Here is a 6558-nt window from a genome sequence, read left to right as displayed (position 1 = left end):
TCCTAGCTACTCAGGAGGCTGAGATCTCAGGATCTCGGTTCAAAGCCAGCCCAGCAGGAAAGTCCATGAGACTCTTATCTCCAATAAACCACTCACAAAACCTGAAGTGGCGTTGTGGTTCAAGTGGTAGAAGACTAGCCTTGAGCTGAAGAGCTGAGGGACAGCTCCCAGGCCCAGAGTTCAAGCCCCACAACCGACCAAAAAAAAAAAGTTAAACTTCAAAAAAAAATAAATAAAGAGTAAAACTTAAAAAAATGACAAATGTATGTATGTATCTCTGTGTTGTGGGTATAAGAGTAACTAAATGTGTTTGGGTGTTGTGCAAGGGTATGATGGATTTTCTTATCAATTTGGGAATATGAGAGACCTCGAGTGGATACATTTGTGCAGCATTTTGTGTGTGTGGTCAATATGGAGGTTACTGGGGGGTCTTGCCTATTTGTGATATATGCAGTATTTGTTGGGGAAGGGTTTGGGTTGTCTGTGGGTGAGGATGTGTTTGTGTGTTGTTGTGTGCAGGTGTGGATACACTTTCTAAATGTATTCCTGTACATATATAGATCTCATTTTGTTTCCCACAGATTCAATCAAACATGGATTGAAAATGATTGGAAACAAAGTGCATTTGGACAGAAGAAAGGACTATTTTTCCCCTACATGACATAGTGCAACAACCTTGCCCACAACATTTACTTTGTATACCTTTTTTTTGCGGGGGGGGGGGGGGGGGGGGGGAGGGTCTGGTCGTGGGGCCTGAACTCTGGGCCTGGGTGCTGTCCCTCAGCTCTTCAGCTCAAGGCTAGTGCTCTACCACTTGAGCTACAGCACCACTTACAGCTTTTTTTCTTTTTGCTTATGTGGTGCTGAGGAATTGAACCCAGGGCTTCATGCATGCAAGGCAAGAGCTCTACCACTGAGCCACCTTCCCAGCCCTACTTTGTATACCTTATTAGAAGTTATCTAAGAGTTGCCAGGCACTCGTGGCTCACACCTGTAATCTTAGCTACTCAGGAGGCTGAGATCTGAGGATCACCATTTAAAGCCAACCCGGGCAAGAAAGTCCGTGAAACTCTTATCTCCAATAAACCACCAGAAAACCAGAAGTGGCACTGTAGCTCAAATGGTAGAGCGCTAGCCTTGAGCTGAAGAGCTGAGGGACAGTGAGTGCTCAGGCCCAGAGGTCAAGCCCCACAACCGACAAAAAAAGAAGTTATCTAAGAGGATTTAAAGTCAACTAATAAAGCTACATATTTCTAGCTCACACCTGTAATCCTAGCTACTCAGGAAGCTAAGACCTGGAGGATAGAAGGTTAAAAAATAAAATAAAAATCCTTCAGCCAGGCGCTGGTGGCTCATGCCTGTAATACTAGCTATTCAGGAGGCTGAGATCTGAGGAGCATGGTTCAAAGCCAGCCCGGACAGAAGTCCATAAGACTCTTATCTCCAATAAACCACCAGAAAACTGGAAGTGGTGCTGTGGCTGTAGTGGTAGAGCACTCGCCTTGAGTAAATTGCTAAAGGACAGTGCCCAGGCCCAGAGTTCAAGCCCACAACAGACAAAAAAAAAAAAAAAAAAAAATCCTTGAAACTCTATTTCCAAAATAACCAGCTAAAAACCAGACTGGAGGTGTGGCTCCAGTGGTAGAATGCTTGCCTAGCAAGTGTGAGGCCTGAGGCTTAATCCTTTGTACTGAAAAAAAAAAAAAGTTAAAACTATAAAGTTTGCTGAGCACTGGTGGCTCACAGCTGCAAAGGTATGAAGTGTCAAATGTGCAGTTGTTTGTGGATGTGAGTATAATTCATTATGGGATTTTACTAAGTGTGTACGTGCCTAAACCTCTATTTGTGTATACTTGTTTAGTATTTGCTTGTGTGTAATCTGTACTTTTGTGCCAAGACATCTCCTATATGATTCTTAGCTATGTGTACTAGTGAAAGCACAAATATTTGTGCCTAGGCCAGGTGCCGGTGGCTTACACCTGTAATCCTGGCAACTCCAGTGGCTGAGATCTGAAGGTTTGCAGTTCAAAGCCAGCCTTGGGAGGAAAAATTCCCCAAGATTCCATCTTCAATCAACCAGCAAAATCAAACCAGACTAGATAGGTATGACTTAAGTGGTTAGAGCACCAGTCATGAGCAAAAAGTAAAAAAGAAAAACAAAAATAAAAAACTGAGCAAGACCTCAAAGCTCTGAGTTCAAGTTCTGATGTACACACACACACACACACACACACACACACACACACACACACACAACCTATATAAGAGGTTCAAGTCTGTGTGCCCCCCCCATGGCTTTATAAAGTGCTTTATGCAATGTGGAAAAACTATATATGTCCCCCGCAGGGTGGCCCGAGGCAAGGCCTTGTTCACATTCCAGGGCCGTGCTGACACGTGTGTTTTGGCGTGGGTCTCACGGTCCAGAGCGTGTGACCGGCAGGTGAGTGGGTGTGCCCGAGGGAGGGGAGCTGGGGCGTGTGCCCTCCTGTCTGGATGTGCCCGTCCAGGCACCGCTGGGTGTGGGAACACACAAAAGGGCCAGTGTGTGTGTGTGTGTGTGTGTGTGTGTGTGTGGCAGCACACAGGTAGGTTTCACACCATGGGCGTAGCTTCTCCAAAACACCTCAACAAAGGGCCTTACTGTCCTGGTCCTCAGTTTCCCCAGCTGGGTGGCTTAAAGGTGGGGGAGAGGAGGCCTGGGGTCCTATGGAAGATGTTCCTTCCACACTCTGTTCCTCCTGTGAGTTTGGGGTGTCCTGGGAAAGTTTCCCTGACTTCTGCCGGACCCCAAGGGCAAACCTCAGATGGAGCCACGCCTGCAGCTCCATCCCCATGGAGGACGCCAGGTGACCAGGTGAACACATACGCACTCACGTGCTTTCCATCCTAGGAGGGGGCCACAGGCCCTCACCTGCAGAGGGAACAAAGTGGGGGCGTCTGGAGGTATCTGGGGCCCCGCTGAGGCTCCTAAAGGCCTCTTCAGAGCCCAGCCCCCACACCGGGCCAACCGGAAAGCCAGGCTGGGCTAGATCGCCCCACCCACACACTAGGCCAGGCTGGCTGGAATTGAGGTCCCACCTGGCCCCCGGGGCCTGTTCCTGTGGTCCAAGGCGGCCTCAGACACATACAGGGGTCCCCTGTCTAGCTGGGCAACACTCTCCCCACCGCCTTTCTTCACCACCCCCCCCCCTGTAAATTCCTCCCTCCCTCCTCCTCCCTCACTTGCAGCTCATTAGACAGCTGGGGGTGGGGATGACAGAGAGCATTTGTAGGTCAAGGGTTCAGGACTGGATTTTGGGGAGCATAGGCATCTGCATAAAGTCATCTGGGAGACCAGACACTGGTGGCTCACGCCTGTAATCCTAGCTACCCAGGGGAGGGAGATCTGAGGATCACAGTTCCAAGCCAGCCCAGACAAGAAGTGTTCTTGAGACTCAGCTCCAAATAAACGGAGTTGTGGCTCAAGTGGTAGAGCAGCAGCCTTGCATTTGGCCCAGTACTCAAGAACAGTTTCCAGGCCCTGAGTTAAAGTCCCAGGACTGGAAAAATAAAAAATAAAGTAAGATAAAAGGCCAGGCTTTATGGACCACAATCCTTCAGATTTCAGCCTCCTGAGCAGCTTGGATCACAGGCACAAGCCTATAATCCAGTGATAGAAGGGGGTGTGTGTGTGTGTGTGTGTGTGTGTGTGTGTGTGTGTGTGTGTGTGTGTGTGTGTGTGTGTGTGTGTGTGTGTGTGTGTTCTGGGGCCTGAACTGAGGGCCTAAATGCTCCTGAGCAGCTTGGATCACAGGCACAAGCCTATAATCCAGTGATAGAAGGGTGTGTGTGTGTGTGTGTGTGTGTGTGTGTGTGTGTGTTCTGGATCACAGGCACAAGCCTATAATCCAGTGATAGAAGGGTGTGTGTGTGTGTGTGTGTGTGTGTGTGTGTGTGTGTGTGTGTGTGTGTGTGTGTGTGTGTTCTGGGGCCTGAACTGAGGGCCTAAATGCTTCCCTGAGCTTCTTTTTGCTTAAGGCTACCACTTGAGCCACAGCTCCACTTCTGGCTCTTTGGTGTTTCATTGAAGATCACCCCTGGCTCTGCCATCCTCAGATCTCAGCCTCCTGAGTAGCTAGGATTACAGGCATGAGCCACCAGCACCCAGCAAGACAGTATTTTTTATCACATGTGATGAAGATGGCAGTTAGCTTTTGGGATATTCCAGCCCCAAATATCTATGCCCAGTCTTTTTTGTGGCAACAAAATTGTCAGAAAAGTTTCCAATCAAAAGCTATTCTCCAAGCTGGGTGCCAGTGGCTCACACCTGTAATCCTAGCTACTCAGGAGGCTGAGATCTGAGGATCACCATTCAAAGCCAGCCCAGGCAGGAAAGTCCAAGAAACTCTTATCTCCAATTAACCACCAGAAAACCGGAAGTGGCACTGTAGCTCAAGTGGTAGAGTGTTAGCCTTGAGCTGAAGAGCTGAGGGACAGCGCTCAGGCCCAGAGTTCAAGCCTCACAACCAACCAAAAAAAAAAAAAAAAACAGCTATTCTCTAGAATACCTACCCCATCCTTCTCCAAACTATCAAGGTCATTGAACAAGGAATGTCTGAGAAAATATTCCAGTGAATCTAGGGAGACATGATAAGTCAATGGTCGATGTCATAGGTGCCTGAGTCCACCCCAACCCAGCACTGAGAAAGGAAGAGAGAAGGAAATAAAATTAAAAGAAAGAAAAAAGAGAGAAAAGAAAAGGAAGGAAGGAAGGAAGAAAGAAAGGAAGGAAGGGAGGAAGGAAGGGAGGGAGAGAGGAAGGAAATAAGCAAAAAGGAGATTGATTGATTCATTTTATTTAGCCCAGGCCCTGGGATATAAAAAGGGCAGTTGCAGGAAAACTGGAGAATTCTTAAGCAAGTCTCTGCTCAGTAAGCAACAATGTATCAGCATTAGTTTACTAATTGTATCAATGATACCATACTGATGTAGAATAGTAACAATGCAGGAATTGTATAAATTTGTGTGCATTTCAGGGCTGGGAAAGGAGGACTGGAGTCTTGGAGAACCCTGTTCTCTCTGCTCAACTATCTTGTTATATTTATTTATTTATGTATTTATGTATTTATGTATATATGTATGTATGTATGTATTTTGGTGCTAGTCCTGGAGCTTGAACTCAGGGCTTGGCGTTAGCTTTTTTTTTTGGCAGTCCTGGGGCTTGAACTCAGGGCCTGGACACTATCCCTGAGCTTCTTTTTCCTCAAGGCTAGCACTCTACCACTTGAGCCAAAGCGCCACTTCCAGCTTTTTCTGTATATGCTGTACTGAGGAATTGAACCCAGAGCTTCATGCATGCTAGGCAAGCACTCTACCATTGAGCCACCTTTCCAGCTCCTGTTAGCTTATTGAAGGCTGGTGCTGTACCACTTGAACTACAGCTCCACTTCTGGCTTTTGGTGCTTAATTGGAGAGAAGAATTCCCTGGACTTTCCTGCCTGTTGCTGGCTTTGAACCATGATCCTCCGATCTGAGCCCCCTGAGTAGCTAGGATTATAAGTGTGAGCTATGGGTGCCTGGCTAAACAATTGCCCTTGTTAATTTAAGTCTTTCTACAGGGCTTGGGGGGAGGTGTGGCTCGATAGTAGAGTGCTTACCTAGCATGTGTGAGGCCCAGGATTTCAGCCCCAGCACTGCAATAAATAGTAATGACAATAACAACAATAATAAATTTAGGCCTAGTAGTGAATGTCTATAATCCCAGCACTGTGGAGGTTGAGGCAGGAAGATTGTGAGCTTAAGGATACATAGAGGGATCCTGTTGGGAGAGGAGGGAAATTAGGAAAGGAACATGCAGGAAGAGGAAAGAAGAAGGGAGGGAGAAGTAGAGAGAAGGAAAGAAGAAAACAACAGAAACTTCTATTCCTGCCTGGCACCTGTGGCTCCCGTCTGTAATCCTAGCTATTCAACAGGCTGAATCTGGGGATTGCGGTTGAAAGCCAGCACAAGTAGGAAAGTCCAGAAGGCTCTTATCTCTAATTAATCAGCAAAAAGCCAGATGTGGAGCTATGGCTCAAGTGGTAGAGTGCTAGGCTTGAGTGGAAAAATCCCAAGTAAGAGCATCTAGGCCCTGAGTTGAAGCTTCAGACCTGACACACACACACACACACACACACACACACACACACACACACACACACACACACACACACACACACACACTTCTTTGAAATCTCTACTAATAAAAGGAATTTAAACATGAGCCCAGCTGTCTTAAAATTGCTATGTAAAATGACTATAAAATTTCTAAGCACTGATTATTGCTGGTGCTCTGTCATCAGGACAATAATAAAGAGTATGGAAGGAAGCCATGGCGGGCTGTGGATGATACCTTGAGCCAGGCTAGGGCCTAGAATGCCAATATTCTCACATTTCCAAACAGATCCTTGCTTCCAACTGAGTGGTGCCAGGCCCGGGGCTTGAACTCAGGGCCTGGGTGCTGTCCTTGAGCTTTTACACTCAAGTCTGGTGCTTTACTACAGACAGCCACAGCTCCACTTCTGGCTTGTTGGTGATGAA

Source organism: Dipodomys merriami, unplaced genomic scaffold (genome assembly GCF_024711535.1).
Source record: "Dipodomys merriami isolate MVZ:Mamm:240054 unplaced genomic scaffold, mDipMer1.0.p SCAF_6, whole genome shotgun sequence".
Taxonomy (NCBI): Eukaryota; Metazoa; Chordata; class Mammalia; order Rodentia; family Heteromyidae; genus Dipodomys; species Dipodomys merriami.
Note: the sequence above shows the minus strand (reverse complement) of the source record.